General features: G+C 44.5%; 1 pseudogene; it reads left to right on the top strand.

The window, feature by feature from the left end:
• The first annotated feature begins 4723 nt into the window (after positions 1-4723).
• LOC101108895 (putative RNA-binding protein 15B) lies at positions 4724-17300 on the top strand (annotated as a pseudogene).
• Positions 17301-19015: the final 1715 nt, after the last annotated feature.

The following is a 19015-nucleotide window of genomic DNA, read 5'->3' on the forward strand; positions in this document are numbered from 1 at the left end:
AAAAAAAACATAATATAGTTAACAATTCAAATAAATCCCCTCTGTGCCTAGGGCTTTTCAAACATATGTTATTTTACTGTGGGCTTGCTCAGCCAGGTGCCTCTACTCTCTGCTTCCTGTTAATTGCATTTCACTTTTTTGAAAATTTCCCAAATTCCTTTCCTGGCCTTCTTTCTAAAAGCCTGATTATCATTTAAATTACACCTAAAAGCAACCAATTGTGTTTCCTCTGAAGCATAGCTGACAAAAGGGAGTGGGCAGGTCCTGGGGCCAGTCCCACTGGGAGCTCCCTGCCTTTCTCCTCCTTAGGTACATTTATACAAATGAAATCACAATTAAGGTAAATATCAAAGACATTCCTGAGGGGCGGAGCAGACAAAAATATGCAGCCTAATGGGCTTGGGTAAAAATTGGAAAGGAAAAATGCTTTGGGTGGCAGATGGTGGTCTAGGGGAGGAGGTCTTAGGTGTAGATGGTCTGTATGTAACCCTCAGCTAAGGAGTTCTCATTAGTTTCCTCATCATCTCTCAGTCCACTGCCCTGCCCACTTTGCAGAAAAGGAACTGGGGAACTTTGGTGAAATAAGAGCCCCAATAAATTATGGGCTGATATTTAAATATTTCCAGATAATATTGTAAAAATGAAAAGGGGAAAAGTTTACACCTGTATCTATATCATGATACAATTTATGCTTTAAAACCCTCAAGATTATAAACAGCATGTAAATGTGAAGACATTCAAAAGAAGTGAAGGCCAGCAGGGTATTTATAACTCTGTTGGCTTCCTTTGGGAAGGGAAATTGACAGATGTTGATGGGGACTTTTGCCTCTCATTTTTATATATTGGTTGACCAAAAAGTTTCTTCAGGGTTTTCACATCTTACAGAAAACCCGGAAATGAATCCCCCCTTCTCCATGTGTGATCAGTTCATGCACAATTGTCTGATTGATTGATGGTGAGGTAACAGGGCAGTGTCACAAGGCTTGTCATTATCAATCCCCAGGATGCCTGGGGCTACATGCCCACGGTCATTAAGTCATCAAGTAGTTAACATCTTCCATTTGCTGGGGGTTTTAGCATCTGCAAAATAGCTCAGGAAATGTGCATCAGATACTGTTATCTAGGTACTTCAGAGAGGAGCTACAGCAGAAGACATGGGGGAGGGGCCTGTCCCAGGAAGGCCTCATAGGTTCCTGCTCAGTTATGCTATGAGAGAAGAGTTACACTTCTAAGGTGAGTTTCTCTAAAATGCCTGGTCTCAACAAATCCACATCAATCTCCCTGAGAACCTCAACTTCTGCCATCACAGCACTTACCATTCAGCATTGTTATCATCTGCTGATCTGTATTCCTTACTAAAAAGCAAATGTTATGGGACTATAAGGAACGACTTTCTCTACTACAACTCAGAACTAGCACAATTGATGCAAAATACTTGTCTGCTATAACAAAATACCATAAACTGTGTGGTTTAAACAACATTTATTTTTCACAGTTTTGGAGACTAGAAGTTCAAGATCAGGGCGCCACTGGAGCCACGTTCTAGATGAGCACCCTCTTCGCAGAGACAGAAGACTGACTTCCATGGTGGAAAGGAAGTGATCCAGCCCTCTAGTCTCTTCTCATAAGGACACCATGTAACTTATAAGGGCTCTACTCTCATGACCTAATTACCTCTCAAAGGCCCCATTTCCCAATGCCATCATGCTAGGTTTAATGTTTCAACATATGAATTTGGTGGGGACACATTCAGTTTGTCAGGGAGTGTATGCTTCTCGGTTCTTGTCTCGTCACAACAATGATTTGGAGTGATGGACATTAAAGCCCTCGGCATGTCACAGCTCTCAGGTCTTGAACAGACCGTGTCACAGCTCTAAGACAAATCAGTGTTACACCTCTATTTTATCTAGAAGATAGCAGGAGAATCTATCCTCGAAGAAGAGAAGAGAGTGGAGGAGTGCGCCAGCGCACACCTGGTGGGCTGTGGGGAGAGAGAGAGAAAGAGAGAGAGAGAGAGAGACAGAGAGACAGAGTATACACGTCTGGGAGAGAAAGAGCGAGAGAGCACTTGGTTCCTCCTTTTATATGTTTTCTTTCCCCTGGGCCTGCCCTATGCAAATTGAGCTCAGCCAGGAGTGGTGTTCTACCTGAAGTCCTCACTCAGGTCTTCAGACCTTCCTTTATTCTCTTTAAGTGGGCTTTTCCCTTCCTTGTCTTTTAGCCACCACCATTTTGGACTCCTTTTCCCTATTCTAACTACCTAACCTTCCCTCCTCAAGAGATGGGAAGCCCAATTCTTTGGAAATAGGGACGTTGAGGTCTTTCTGGCTACTTCCTGTTGAACTGGGACTGTGAGGGGTATTGGGCCTCCTCCTCTTGTTAGTCTCCAGCCTCAGAGTCCTCATAGCGGTGTCCATCTAAGGGTGGGTGACATTTTCCATGGTTGGCTGTAGTTTTATATCTTTGTTGAACTGGCACTGCATATTGTAGCTTGTTGACCTGGTCAGAGACAAAACAGGTTAGACAATTGATAATACATGTAGCAATCATAAGTAGCATCAATATGGCATAACAAGGACTAGTAGGGGCATTAGCCAATTCTAAATTCACATCACCAGGATGACTGAAGTCCCCTCTTGTTCAGAGATCAGAAAATCTATCTCCTGTCTGTCTGGGAGTACAATCTCTGTCAAGCTGTGTTGGCTTTTTAGAGCTATCCTGAGAAATCTTATCTCCAGAAACCAGATTTTGGGAGTGTTCATTAGAATGGCATTCATTTGTAGTCCTGAATAGGTATCTGAGATCTCCCAGGGGCTCGCAGGTGTATTGAGTGTCTTCTTATGTTTTCTTCCATGGCTTGACTCGCTGGTAGTGAATCCAGGAGTCATGTCCTGGTACCTTGACTGCTGTGGTGGTAGAAAGTATTACAGGGTAGGGGCCCTTCCATGTGGGCTGGAGTTGAGCCTTTGGGGACCCATCTTTCCAGACTTTAATTAGGATTTGAGCCCCTGGAGCATATAGTGGTGACTCCTTAGAATCGTTTGGGTCCTGGTTCATACCCCACAAGCGTATACCCTTTTGGAATTGCCCAATGGCCATGGTATAAGACTGGAGGGTCTGAATCTCTGAATCTAGGAAGAGGTCATTGATATAAACAAAAGGTCTCCCATAGAGCATCTCATAAGGACTAAGACCAACCTGTTCCTTAGGGGCAATACGGGTGCAGAGGAGAGCTATTGGTAAAGCCTCCTTCCATCTCAGGGAAGTCTCCTGGGTTATCTTTTTTTATCACTGATTTTTAAGAATTGATTGGCTCTTTCTATTTTTCCTGAGGATTGAGGCCTCCAGGCACAATGGAGATAATAAGTAATGCCCAATGCTTTAGAGACCCCCTTGGGTGACCTTAGAAGTAAATGATGTCCCATTGTCACTTTGTAATGATCTGGGCAGACCAAATCTTAGAATGATTTCATGGAGCAGTATTTTTTATCACCTCCTCAGCCTTCTCCAGGTGGGAAAGCCTTCAATCCATCCTGTGAATGTATCTATCATGACTAATAGGTATTTACACCCTTGAGAAACTGGCATCTGGGTGAAGTCCATCTGCTAGTCCTCTCCTGGATATGTCCCACATCATTGGATGGGTTGGGCCAGCTGGGGTCTTCAAGCTCTTTGGGGGTTGTTTAATTGGCAAGTGGGACAAGAGGAGATCGCTTGCCTTATAGTTGTTTGGTGGCTTGTTTTCTGAAGGACCTTTTTAGTAATTTTTGGAGGGCCTTTTCCCCTAAATGAGTGGTGGCATGTAAAGAGTTAACCAACTTCCATTGGAGGTTCCCAGGCAGAAAAATGAGTCCCTCCTTTTGGAACCACCCCATATGATCTTCTTGAAAGCTCTCACTCTTAGCTTTAAGAGTCTCACCTTCAGTATATGAAGGAGTTTCTGGCAAATTAGTCTGTGGAACTAAGGTGGCAATCCCTATTAGGTCATGGTTCTGTAATGTTGCTCTCTTAGCTGCCTGATCAGCTGTTTGGTTCCCTCTTGCCACTTCTGTGCTCCTTTTTTTGTGTGCTTTACAGTGGGAGACTGAAACCTCAGTGGGCAGATGGACTGTCTCCAGGAACCTAAGAATTTGATCACCATATTTGATTGGGGACCTTCGGGTTGGTCAAGTGGCCTCTTTCTTTCCAAATAGCCACATGGGCATGTAGCACCAGAAAGGCATACTTGGAGTCAGTGTAAATGGCTATTCTTTTTATTTTTCCCAGCTCTACTCAAATCAAGGCTATGAGCTCAGCTAATTGGACTGAAGTACCTGGTGGCAGAGGCTTAGCCTCTATGGTCTCAAAATTGGAGACTACTGCATACCTGGCTCTTCTTTTTTCATCTAAGACAAAGCTGCTTCCATCAGTATACCAGATTTCCTCAGGATTGGTCAGAGGATCTTCTGACAATCTCTCTCTGGGTTTTGTCCAGTAGTCCAAGGTGTCTAGACAAGAGTGAAAGGGGAGAGAACCTTTGGGGGTAGGCAGGAGAGTGGCTGGGTTAAGAACCTCACAAGGGGATATAGTGAGGCCTGGATTTTCCATCAGCATTACTTGATATCTGAGGATTCTTTGATCAGATATCCATAAATGGCCTCTCCCATTTAGGAGTTGTTTTACTTGGTGGCTGGTAAAAATAGTTCGTTTGCCTCCAAAGGAGAGTTTTAAAGCATCTTCTATCATGATTGCAATAGCTGCAAGATTTCGAAGGCGGGGGGCCAGCCTCAGGCGGTTGGATCGACTCTTGGATAAGTAAGAGGCAGACTGAGGCTCAGATCCCAACCTTTGAGTTAACACTCCCAAGGCTATTCCCTCTCTTTCATGGACATAAAGTTGGAATGCTTTCTCTGGGTCTGGCAACCTCAAGGCAGGTGCCTGAGTTAAGCCTTGTTTTAATGTAGCCTCTGCCTTCTTTTGAGGAGTTCCCCACATCAGTGGGATTGAATCATCTTGTCCCTTTAAGCTTTCATATAAGGGCTGGGCAATTAGACCATAGTTGGGTATCCAGATTTTACAATATCCAGTTAGCCCCAAGAAAGCTTGCAATTGTTTTTGAGTCGTGGGGGAGGGCAACAGGAGGATTCCTTGTACTCGATCAGAGGACAGCCTCCTAGACCCATGTGTAATCTGATCTCCCAGGTGAGTGACCTTTGTCTTGACCATCTGTGTCTTAGCATGGGAGACTTTATATCCCCTCTCTGCCAAAAAGTTTAAAACCTGAATTGCATGTTGTTGGGCATTTTCCTCATCTGGAGAGCAGATTAGTAAATCATCTACATATTGTAAAATTTCCCCATTAGGTCCCAGGTCCAGATCTAGGAGATCCTAGCTAAGGGCCTTTCCAAACAAGTGGGGGCTGTCTCTGAACCCCTGAGGTAATACTGTCCAAGTCATCTGTTGGTATGTTTTTCCTGGAGCCTCCCACTCAAAGGCAAAAAGATACTGGGATTCTTTAGCCAATGGTATGCAAAAAATGCATCTTTGAGATCCAAGACTATAAACCACTTGGCACTGGGTGGGATTTCTCCCAAGATTACATAGGGATTGGGTACTGTGGGATGGAGGGAGACTAAAGCTTCATTTATGATCCAGAGATCTTGAACCATTCACCAGGTTCCATCCTTTTTCTTTACTGAGAGGATTGGGGTGTTACATGGCGAATTGGTGGGGACCAATAGCCCACAAGCAAGGCATTTATTTATTAAAGGCTGTAGTCCTTCCGAAGCCTCTCTTTTGAGGGGATATTGTTTCCAGTTAGGAAACCGAGTGGGATCTCAGAGGACAATGATGACTGGTTCAGTCTGGTGGGCTCGTCAAGGAATTCCCTGGTCCCACACCTGGGGGTTAATTTTGTCTTCCCATAGTTTTTGGTTCCTCTCTATTGGAGAAGGTGTAATGGGTTCTTAAATAGTAGCCAGGAGCTGTAGAGCTCTAGGGGCTGAAAAACTTCCCATCAGAAGGGTGGTCTCCAATTTAGTGAGTATATCTCTTCCCAATAAGGGAGTAGTACACTCAGGGACCACCAGAAACTGGTGGGAAAATATTTGTCCATCTCAGCAACAAGGAAGTGCTTGGATGAATCTTTTAGTAGTTTCTTTTCTTGTAGCACCCAAAATGGTACAGGTTTGGGAGGTGAAGGCTCCAGAGTAAGAGATTAAGACAGAGTAGGTAGCCCCTGTGTCAACCAAGAAATTTTCAGACCTACCTGCCACATCCAGTTGCACCCTTGGCTCCAGCCCTGTGATGGTTATCTGTGACAGGCAGGCTGGCTGGAGCGGGCCACTTCAGTCCTCTTGAACCATCATGAGGGAAGGCTTGGTGCTTGACCTTGAGGCTCTTGGGTCCCAAGGGCAGAGTGCCGCCCAATGGCCCAGTTGATGGCATTTGTGGCAAGCTGTTTTAGGAGATTTGTCATGGTTTGGACACTCTTTGGCCCAATGCCCTGCCTGTCTACAGATTAGGCATTTTCCTCATGCCTTATCCTTCAAGGACTCAGGGTTTGCCATAGGGCTTCTCTGGAGGGTGGCCAGCATCTGGGCATGCCTTGTCTCTTTCCTTCTATCCCTCTCCTGGGCCTTGGCCTCCTTCTCCTGTACTCTATTATAAAAGGTATTGGTGGCTGTCTGGGTCATCTCTTCTAAAGAGGCAGCGGGGTCCTGCTTCTGTAGCTGTTGTAACTTAATTCTGATACCTGATGCACATTGGGACAGGAATCTGTCCTTTAAAATCACCTGTCCCTCATAAGAGTCCAAGTCCATATTGGTAAACTTTTGGAGGGCCTCTTTTAGCCTTTCTAGAAAGGCAATGGGGTTCTCATTGGGCTCCTGAGTTATTGCTGAGACCTGGGCATAGCTGATTACTTTTTGCTGGGCTGCTTTTAGTCCTGCCTTCACACAGATTAGAAAATGATCTCTTTCCCATATGTGCTCAGGGTCATTATAATTCCAATTAGCATCAGACGAGGGGACTGCAGTTTTTCCTACTGGGTATCTATCACTCAATATGTGAAGTCCCATTGCATACCTTTGGGCTACCTTTAAGACCCTAGTATGTTCAGGGTCAGATAAAGTTTGACTAAATATGACCATGATGTCTTTCCATGTCAAGTTAAAGGCCAAGGTAATATGTTGGAATGTATCTATATATTTACCTGGGTCATCTGTATAGCTTCCAAGGTCTTGTTTGATCTGTCTTAGTTCTAAGAGGGAGAAGGGCTTATGGACATGGGTTGGTCTGAATTCTCTTCCAGTTTCAACTAAGGGACATACTCGAGCTGGATTTTGTGGAGGGGGTGCTCCCAGATCTGGAGGCACATTTGGTTACAAGGAAAAAGCACCAGACAATTCAAGAGCTATGGGAGGCTCCAGTCTCTTTAGGAGCATGGGAGGTGAACCTTTATGGGGGGTTCCTTCTCTTGGTTGCCCGTGCCTAGCACCATTTGCCTAGTAAGCTCACTTTTAGGGTGTACAACAATCCCATACTTAAGACAGAGTTTCTTCATATCTCTTAGTTGGAAGAAAATTTGGACATAGGGGATCTCTGTCCATTTCTCTTGGCTTTTGCTGAATAATTCTAGATGCAGGATGGTATTGTAATTCAAACTCCCATTCTCAGGCCAGTGTTCTTCATCCCCCAGTGGATATTGTGGCCACACAGTGGCACAAAAGAATTTTAAGTGACTCCTCCTCAGAGTTAGAGGATCGAACAGTTTCCAGTTATCAAGGATGTATCTCAAGGGCGTCTGCCAGGAAGTGGATTGGTTATTTCCCATCTGAAAGACAGTCATGACAGGGAGGAAAAGAAAAGAAGAAAACTAATAGTCCTCCTTCAATTTTCATGGGTGGACTTCCCTAGGGGTGAGTCTTTTTGAAGCTTATCTTACCCAGAACTGTTGCAACCTAAGAGCCAGGCATCCCTGGATCAGGGTGCAGATCCCCAGGCAAGCTGAGGCATGACAGCCTCCCAGAGATTGAATCCCCAAGCAGGGTGAGGCGTGACAACCTGTTGAGGACCAGATCCTTAGGCAGGTCAAGGCATGATGACGTCCTGGGACCCCTAGACTGGAGTTGGGCATCCCCAAGGTCTTCAGCCTGACCAGTGCTTGGTAGAATTAACGGGTTGGATATTTTATACTGTATTTCCCTCCCAAGGCCAGCTATTTTCTGGTTGTCCCTCCAGAAGATTATAGAGGCAACATTGTGGGCCCAGATGGGGCTGAGGAAAGGAGCATGAAAGAGGAGGGAAGGAGGCAGATCACAACCTTTGAAAGAATGACATAGCACAAGGGCATAACATAAACCAGTTAAAATCAATTGAGTCCAAGATGACAAGTCAAATTGAAGTAAACCTTAATTCCCAATCTATAAGCCAACAGATACACCCAGAGGTGGCAGGACAGCTCCAAGCCACTATCAAAAGATGGAGGAGTGGGTGGTTCCCCAATGGCTGGGATGATCCTCCCACTCATTAGCATATGAATTAACCCCGCTTACAAAACCTAACCAGACCACATTCCATGACCTTGTCCTCAGCAATGTCCTCGGCAATGGCCCACACAGCAAAGCACGGCTTCTCTCTGAATCCTAACAAATCCCCCTTTTACTTTTTGTCCAGGCTTGAGTCCCAGGATAGAACTGAAGAACAGGAGGAAAAAGCAGTGGGAAAAACGTGCCAAGGAATCCCCTTCATAGCCTGCCGGAAAATCTGCTAAATTCCTTACCTGTGCTCACAGTTTTCATTGGCTTGACTCTTGGTACAGAGAAGAGTAGGGACAGAAGAATGCCCACCGGCTTGGGTAACAGCTACTGGGGCCCAGCAGATAGTGCCTTTGGGACATACCAAAGAGTAGCCTCTCCAGAATCCCTCAGTTGCACCCACAGCCACCTGCCTGTGTGCAGGGGGTTTGAGGAAACAAGAAATGAGAGATTGTAAAGTAATTCAGATTTCGATAGGCATATGTCCCTCCAGCCATCGGAGCGAGGACCTCCTACCTTAACCGGAGGTCTTCTGGAATCTGAGACTGAGCCGTGTGAGCTTTCTTCTGAGTTCGTTTTTTGCTGTCCTGGTTTCCAGCATGATGGGCCTTCCCCTGTGCTGGGTTTTCTTCCTGTTCAGCTTCCACTGCAGGAGGTTCACTGAGTTGGGCTCCTGCTGTGCTTGTCCTCTTCCACACAGAGGTTATTTCAGCCAGGTTAAATCCGAGTCACAGCATCATAGATGTCAGGTGAGTGTATGCTTCTCGGTTCTTGTCTCATCACAACAGTGATTTGGAACAACGGACATTAAAGCCCTCAGCGCATCACAGCTCTCAGGTCTTGAACAAACCATGCCATAGCTCTAAGACAAATCAGTGTTATACCTCTATTTTATTTAGAAGATAGCAGGAGAATCCATCCTCAAAGAAGAGAAGAGAGTCGGGGAGCACAAGAGTGCACGTGGTGGGGGGGGGGTGGAGTTGAGAGAGAGCATTTGCATGTGGGAGAGAGAGAGCAAGAGAGCACTTGGCTCCTCCTTTTATATGTTTTCTTCCCCCTGGGCCTGCCCTATGCAAACTGGGCTCAGCCAGGAGTGCTGTTCTACCTGAAGTCCTCACTCAGGTCCTCAGACCTTCCTTTGTTCTATTTTCACAGGCTTTTCCCTCCCTTGTCTTTTAGCCACTGCCATTTTGGACTCCTTTTCCCTATTCTAACTACCTAACAAGTTCATAGCAATTTTTATACATGGGGCAAATGTTACTAAAAAGAAGTATTTGTAAATAGAAAAAAATCTGTATCCTTTACTGTAGGAACTGTAGATTCTCGTAATCATAGGACTGACAGAACCAAAAAAGAACAAAGTGGGAACCAAACACAGTTTTTAGTGGGAAAAAGTGTAAGTGGCCTTTCCCTGATTAGATGATTCCCTTGACCTAAGACAAGGTTTCTTAGCCTTAACATTACAGACATCTTGAGCTGAGTAATTCTATGTTGCAGGGGACTGTCATATGTATTGTGGGATGTTTAGCCACATCCCTGCCTTCTGCTCACTTGATGCCAGTAACAAGACTCACGAAGTTGTACCGACCGTAAGTGAAAGTGTTAGTCACTAAGTTGTGTCCAACTCTTTGCAACCCCATGGACTGTAGCCCACCAGGCTCCTTTGTCCATGATATTCTCCAGGCAAGAATACTGGAGTGGGAAGGGAGATAGGAGGGAGGTTCTAAAGGGAGGGGATATACGTATACCTATGGCTGATTCACATTGAGGTGTGACAGAAAACAACAAAATTCTGTAAAACAATTATCCTTCAAAAAAAGAAATAACAATACTGGAGTGGATTGCCATTCCCTTCTCCAGGGGATCTTCTAGACCCAGGGATCAAACTCCAGTCTCCTGCATTGCAGGTAGACTCTTTACCTTCTGAGCCACCCAGGAAGCCCTGAACCAGCCAAAGTCTTACCATATTTTGCCTGGGAGGCAAAACTCACTGGCATAGAGTTTTCACAGATGTAATAGAGTAGTGCCATGTTAAAATAAATTTTAAAAAAGGCAACACTTTCATGCTAATATAAGTGATCTGGTTCCATGCTTGGCCCCTTTTTGACATGATTTGAGTGTTACAAGCAGAAGGGCCCCTAATAAGTAATTATGATTAGTGGGTAGGTAAGGGCATGGGCCAATAGTCTTACCTTAAGTGACAAAAGGGTTAATGTATACTCAACCTTGACCAAGTATTCATAGGCTTGAAACTCAGTTCTAATTATTCTCAAGTGATTCTGAAGGTTCATGACACACAGTCATTTGTCAGTGTTCTGGGGCGTGAAATTGGGCCATGTCCTCTCTGTAGCTGGTTATGTGGAGGTGAGTTACTTAGCTAGTAAGTGAAACTATCTGACTGGCCACCACAGACTTCATTTTCTTTTTCTTTAAGTGCCTGCTTTTTAACATAGCTTTGTTCTCTATTGGAAATGGATGACATAGCAACGTTTAGGAATAGGGTGGGACTAAGTAACTTTCTTGTATGAAGACTGTACAGAGAATGCCAATTTCCAAGTAATGGTGCTGAAAGTGAAATGATCTAAGAGCACAGTGACTTAATAATATTGGTAGAATTTAAGAGCTTTATGAATTATTTTAGACTGTATTTATAAGACTGTTAAAGACCCAAAGGGTTCCCTTAAAATTTTCAGTCATACTTCACTACATTTTATGGGGACATTATATGCTAGAGTGGTATTCATGGATTTGAAAATCTGCAAAGATCTTAAGAAATAACTCTCAAGAATTCCAAGGAGCTCCTAAAATTTAGAGGTCTCGGATGTGTCTTTTCCTCTCTAGACCCCAAATCAAATCATGATCAGCTGAATGAATGCTTGTCTCCTTAATGCCATTGTTGGGGGAGGAGAGATTTCACTGCTTTCCCCTCTTAGATCTTTTGGCTGGCAATTAAAATGACATGAGGGAGACTAATAGGAGAAAATCAAATTTATTACATGTGAACAGGGAATTCACATAAGTATGAAGAATTTCAAAGACATCAAGACAAGGTGACATATACTTATTCTGGATTAAGGAGGAGGAGGTAGGGGTCTGAGGCATCAAGGAGAAGTAAGGTAATTCACAAGAAGATAAAGAGTTAACGTTTGGGAAACAAATACTTCTTTGGCGTTCCAAATGCAATGGCACACAGAGACAACTGATCAAATGGGCTTGGCCAAGTTCCTCTCTTTCTACCATACTTACTATTTCACTATAATTATCTATGGTCATAACTTCTTCCTGGAACAGGCCCTCTAAAATTCTTTTAGGCAGTTGGGGGAAGCTCAAAGGCTTTTCTTTAGTCTTTTGGGGCTTGGTTGTTTGTTTTCAGCTCAAAATAATCTTCATACCAGAGTAGCACATCTTGGGGCAAGCCTGCCCTTGGCCCTAACCACCACGAAAGCAAGTCTATTCCCTATTTGATATTCAGATTATGTGACTCCCCTATTCTCAAGCCTGTAGTGTAATCAACTCTATAGCAAGTCAACTTGGAGGCTATGCACTCAAAGTCTCCACTCCATGATTTCCTATTCCTTATTTTCTGCACATTCTCATTTGGTTCTTCACTGTGATTTCCATTTCCTAAACCGAGGTTCTTTTCCGCTACCTTCACATGGTTCATTGGACCAGGAGAGGCCAAAAGAGCCCTCTTTAATTCATCTCTGCCATACCATATTGCCTTACACAATACTAAAGGCTCACTACTATGAAAACGCCATCTAGTATAAACAAAAAGAGCATAGCTTGTAGAGTCAGACAGACCTAGGTTTCAATCCATTTCTGCTATTTAGCATGTGTGTGAGACCGAGCAATTACTTCATTTGCTTCCACAATCCTCACAACATTGTAAGAATTATGAGGATTATCTGATCCATGACCCCCAACATACATTTTTGTCACCTCAACTGGCTTAGCTTTTCAATTTCCCCGCTATTCTTATTTCAGCCAATGGCATCCAATATCTCATTTCAGTATCCTATCACAAAATCTGATCAAGTCTACCACCTATTATTTCTTATATATACTTCCATCTCTCCATCCACACTATCACTATTCTTCCTTTATATTTTGCCTAGACCACTACATGTGTTTCATAAGTGATCTTGTTTCTTTCATCCTCCATTTCCCCCTTCTCACAGCTTCCAAGGTGACCTTTTTTTTTTTTTTTTTTTTGGCTGCACCATGCAGCATGTGGGATCTTAGTTCCCCAACCAGGGATCAAACCCACGTCCCCTGCAGTGGAAGCATGGAGTCCTAACTACTAGACTGCCAGGGAAGTCCCATACAATTAACCTTTATATATGTGTGTGTGTGTGTGTGTGTGTGTGTGTGTGTGTGTGTGTGTGTATAATATTTATTTAATTTGGTTGTGCTGGTCTTAGTTGTGGCACATGGGCAGGATCTTTCTTCTTCCTTCCCACATGTGGGATCTTTGAGCTTCCCAGATGGCATAGTGGTAAAAAATCTGCCTGCCAATGCAGGACAGGCAAGAGACGTGGATTTGATCACTAAGTTGGGAAGATCCTGGGGATGGTGGTGTAGTGGGGGAGGGAGGGCAGGAGGAAATGGCCACCTGTGGCATGTGGGATTACTTTCCCTAATCAGAGACTGAACCCAGGCCCCTGCATTGCAAACTCAGAGTCTTGACCACTGGGCTACCAGGGAAGTTTCACACTTTATTTAGGTCACAATCCTCTGAAGGGCTTTTTAAGACACAGATAGCTGGACTTTATCCCCAAATTTTCTCATTAGGTAGGTCTAAGATGGGACATCATTATTTGCATATCTATAAGTTCTCAGATGATGCTGCTGGTTTACGGACCACTACAATAGCATTCTTTCTTGTTTCAGAGCCCCTCAGTTCAGTTCAGTCGCTCAGTCGTGTCCGACTCTTTGCGACCCCATGAATCGCAGCACGCCAGGCCTCCCTGTCCATTACCAACTCCCGGAGTTCACTCAGATTCATGTCTATCGAGTCAGTGATGCCATCCAGCCATCTCATCCTCTGTCGTCCCCTTCTCCTCCTGCTCCCAATCCCTCCCAGCATCAAAGTCTTTTCCAATGAGTCAACTCTTCGCATGAGGTGGCCAAAGTACTGGAGCTTCAGCTTTAGCATCATTCCTTCCAAAGAAATCCCCGGGCTGATCTCCTTGCAGTCTAAGGGACTCTCAAGAGTCTTCTCCAACACCATAGTTCAAAAGCATCAGAGCCCCTAGACACATAGAAACCTTTACCTGGGTCATACATCAAGTGTAAACTTTAAACAACCCTTATGAAAGGCTTCCCTTGAGCTTCCAGACTAAACAGTCTTGAGATATTTTTCATAGCATGCACAATATTTGTGATTAGTTATTTGTGTAATTATTTTTTTTTTACTTAAAGAAACATACATCAAACTGTCTCATGAAGGCAAGGACCCTGTCTTCAAGTCTTTAGAGCTTGGCACACTGATTGGCTCATAACATGCACTCAACAAATTTTGTTGAATAAGATTTTAATAAACAATTGTATTCTATATTTTAAAACTGTTAAAGTTCGTTCACTGACACTGTTTCCCATCACAAATTTTCAACATTCTTTCCTTCTGAGACTAACACAACTTGCTCATAGTTTTTCCATTCACTAACTTTTGCCCCTACCTGTACTCTAAACAAATACAGGGCTTTCGATTCAAATTATACATTGAATTCACCTGAAGAGTTTTCCAAGGTACAAGGTCCCACCTCTGGCCAACTGAACCAGAATTTCTACACTTAAAAAATAGAATTTCCAAATATTTTTTTAAAAAAATTCCACAGGCAATTTTGATGCACAATAAGAGTTGATGAGCACTTCATGACTGGGTCTATCACTAGAGGTAAAACTACTTGTGTATACACTGATGGTTATGCAACAATATAAGACATGTGGTTGGCAATCATCTTATACACTGTGGAAAAGACATTTCTTTCGCTGCTTTCAGTATATTTTAAGTTCCTAGATCACTACAGTTCAGTTGTTCAGTCGGGTCAACTCTGCGACCCCTTGTACTACAGCATGCCAGGCCGCCTTGTCCATCACCAACTCCTGGAGTTTACTCAAACTCATGTCAATTGAGTCAGTAATACCATCCAACCATCTCATACTCTGACATCCCCTTCTCCTCCCACCTTCAATCTTTCCCCACTACATCAGGGTCTTTTCCAATGAGTCAGTTCTTTGCATCAGGTAGCCAAAGTATTGGGAGCTTCAGCTTCAGCATCAGTCTTTCCAATGAGTATTCAGGACTGATTTCCTTTAGGATGGACTGGTTGGATCTCCTTGCAGTCCAAGGGACTCTCAAGAGTCTTCTCCAACACCACAGTTCAAAAGCATCATTTCTTCGGCACTCAGCTTTCTTTATAGTCCAACTCTCACATCCGTACATGACTACTGCAAACACCAAAGCCTTGACTAGATGGACCTTTGTTGGCAAAGTAATGTCTCTGCTTTTTAATATGCTGTCTAGGTTGGTTGTAGCTTTTCTTCCAATGAACAAGCCTCTATTAATTTCATGGCAGCAGCCACCATCTGCAGTGATTTTGGAGCCCCCCAAAATAAAGTCTGTCACTGTTTCCCCATCTATTTGCCATGACGTGATGGGACCAGATGCCATGATTTTAAGTTTTCTGAATGTTGAGTTTTAAGCCAACTTTTTCACTCTCCTCTTTCACTTTCATCAAGAGGCTCTTTAGTAGTTCTTTGCTTTCTGCTATAAGGGTGGTGTCATCTGCATATCTGAGCTTCTTGATCTTTCTCCCAGCTATCTCGATTCCAGCTTGTGCTTCATCCAGCCCAGGATTTCTCATGATGTACTCTGCATATAAGTTAAATAAGCAGGGTGACAAGATACAGCCTTGGTTTCTCATGATGTACTCTGCATATAAGTTAAATAAGCAGGGTGACAATATACAGCCTTGATGTACTCCTTTTCCTATTTGGAAACAGTCTGTTGTTCCATGTCCAATTCTAACTGTTGCTTCCTGACTTGCATACCGATTTATAAAAAGGCTGGTCAGGTGGTCCAGTATTCCCATCTCTAAGAATTTTCCACAGTTTGTTGTGTTCCACACAGTCAAAGGCTTTGGCATAGTCAATAAAGCAGAAGTAGATGTTTTTCTGGAACTCTCTTGCTTTTTCCAGCAGTTGTTTGCAATTTGATCTCTGGTTTCTCTGCCTTTTCTAAATCCATCTTGAACATCTGAAGTTCACGAATCATGTACTGTTGAAGCCTGGCTTGGAGAATTTTGAGCATTACTTTACTAGCGTGTGTAGGTAAGTGAGTAAGTGTTAGTCACTCAGTAGTTCCCCACTCTTTGCGACCCCATGGACTGCAGCTCACCAGGTTCCTCTGTCCATGAGATTTTCCAGGCAAAGATACTGGAGTGGGCTGCCATTTCCCTCTCCAGGGGATCTTCCTAACCCAGGGATTGAACCTGGGCCTCCTGCACTGCAGGCAGATTCTTTAATGACTGAGCTACAAGGGAAGGCTGCTAGCGTGTGAGATGAGTGCAATTGTGTGATACTTTGCCCATTCTTTGGCATTGCCTTTCTTTGGGACTGGAATGAAAACTGACCTATCCCACCTCCCTATGCCCTGTGAGCTACTCCAAGACAGGGGTATACCTGGCACTGGAACCTGGATACCAACTTGCAGGTGCAGGACCGGACCAAGAGAACCTTTTTGGAAGGGGACTGGGCCAGCCCCAGTAAACGCTCTGACTGCCCAGTCTCTAGGGCTGTAGCTGCTCAATGCGCAGCTGGAGTGGTAAGTGCTGGGGAGGAGATGGGGTACAGGAGATTTGTCCTGCCCAAGGCCTCGGAGGACAGGTGGAAGTGCCGGAGCCTCTCTGGTGATCACAGAAGGACAACCCACTCCTTTTAGGAGGAACGGAGCAGGACGAAGGTTGGTGGGCACCCTGCGGACCGAGGCTCCGACCGCAACCCCCAAGCACAGCCACAAGGAAGATCATTCCAGTGAAGGGGCAAAGGAGTCCGGCAGCAACTCCTTCAGCAACAGCAGACATGGGACAGAAGAGCAGAGCCACCACACCTACCACGAGGCTCCCAACTCTTCCCACAGGAAAGAAGATCCGAGAGAGTAAGCATAGTCTTCAGACCACTGAGTCTGAGCCCAAGCCTCTGGAAGAGCCAAAACATGAGACCAAAAAGCTCAAGAATCTTTCAGAGGATGCCCAGTCGCTACAGCTGGGTTGGAACGGGCTTCTGCTGTTGAAAAGCAGCTGCTTCCCGACATCTATGCACATCCTAGATGGGGATCAGGGGTGATCAGCAGTCCTCAAAAGATCACACTTCCAGGAGTAAGCTGATCCAGTTGAAGATTGCCCAGCGCCTTCTCCTGGACCAGCTCAAGCTTGAAGAAGTCACACGATGCATCACGCAGGGGAGCACCAATGGCTACTCAGTGCTCCTGGCCATGCAGGTGAACCCCAGTGGGCCTGGCACTGAGCGGATGCCCACGATGGATCCCAGCCTACAGAGGCGGCTTCTCAGGAACCTGGTCTCCTACTTGAAACAGAAGCAGGCTGCAGGGGTGATCAACCTGCTAGTGGGTGGGTCCAAGGGCAGAGACAGCATGGGCATGCTCTACTACACCTTCCCAACTGTGACTTTTCACAGCAGTACCTCCCATTAGCGCTGAGGACACTGGGCGACCTAGAGGAAGAACACATAGTGAGAGGTATAGTAAGAGAGGCAGCCTAGCCCAAACCTGTCCTTTCCAGCCCATTTGTCACTAAAGCAGTTATTTTAAAATCTGACCACTGCTGCCCTGCACCCCCAGCCCCACCCCATCTTACACCCGAGATTTGTATTCTCTGCTGGGTTATACTGGTTCATCTGGTAGGGGACCAAAGTCATCTTCCCCCACCAAAACTAAGTTCTTCAGTTCAGTTCAGTTGCTCAGTCGTGTCTGACTCTTTGCAATCCCATGGACTGCATCACGCCAGGCCTCCCTGTCCATCACCAACTCCCATAGCTTACTCAAACTCATGTCCAAGGAGTCAGTGATGCCATCCAACCATCTCATAAACTGTCATCTCCTTCTCTTCCCACCTTCAATCTTTCCCCACATCAGGGTCTTTTACAATGAGTCACTTCACATCAGGTAGCCAAAGTATTGGGAGTTTCCAGCTTCAGCATCAGTCCTTCCAATGAGTATTCAGGACTGATTTCCTTTAGGATGGACTGGTTGGATCTCCTTGCAGTCCAAGGGACTCTCGAGAGTCTTCTCCAACACCACAGTTCAAAAGTATCAGTTCTTCGGCACTCAGCTTTCTTTATAGTCCAACTTTCACATCCATACATGGCTACTGGAAAAACAATACCCTTGACTAGATGGACCTTTACTGGCAAAGTAATGTCTCTGCTTTTTAATATGCTGTCTAGGTTGGTCATAACTTTTGTTCCAAAGAGTGCCTTTTAATTTCATGGCTGCAGTTATAATCTGCACTGATTTTTAGCCCCCCAAAATAAAGTCAGTCATTATTTTCACTGTTTCCCCATCTGTTTGCCATGAAGTGATGGGACCAGATACCATGATCTTAGTTTTCTGAATGTTGAGCTTTAAGCCAACTTTTTCACTCTTCTCTTTCACTTTCATCAAGACGCTCTTTAGTAGTGCTTCATTTCTGCCATAAGGGTGGTGTGATCTGCAAATCTGAGCTTCTTGATCTTTCTCCCAACTATCTTGATTCCAGCTTGTGCTTCATCCAGTGCAGCATTTCTCATGATGTACTCTGCATATACGTTAAATAAGCAGGGTGACAATATACAGCCTTGACATACTCCTTTCCCAATTTCGAACCAGTGCATTGTTCCATGTCCGGTTCTAACTATCGCTTCTTGGCCTGCATACAGATTTCACAGGAGACAGGTAAAGTGGTCTGGAATTCCCACCTGTTTTAGAATTATCTAGTTTATTGTGATTCCCACAGTCAAAGGCTTTTCCATAATCAACAAAGTGGAAACATGTTTTTCTGGAACTCTCTTGCAGTTTTGATGATCCAGCAGTTGTTCACAATTTTATCTCTGGTTCCTCTGCCTTTTCTAAAACCAGCTTGAACATCTGGAAGTTGTTCATGTACTGTTGAAGCCTGACTTGGAGAATATTGAGCATTACTTTACTAGCCTGTGAGATGAGTGCAACTGTGCGATAGTTTGAGCATTCTTTGGCATTGCCTTTCTTTGGAATTGGAGTGAAAGCTGACCTTTTCCAGTCCTGTGGCCACTGCTGAGTTGTCAAAATTTGCTGTCATATTGAGTGCAGCACTTTAACAACATCATCTTTTAGGACTTCACATATCTCAGCTGGAATTCCATCACCTCCACTAGCTTTGTTCATAGTGATTGTTCCTAAGGCCCTCTTGACTTCACATTCCAGGATATCTGGCTTAGGTGAGTGATCACACCATCGTCAC

This window comes from Ovis aries, chromosome X (assembly GCF_016772045.2).
Source record: "Ovis aries strain OAR_USU_Benz2616 breed Rambouillet chromosome X, ARS-UI_Ramb_v3.0, whole genome shotgun sequence".
NCBI classification, from domain to species: domain Eukaryota; kingdom Metazoa; phylum Chordata; class Mammalia; order Artiodactyla; family Bovidae; genus Ovis; species Ovis aries.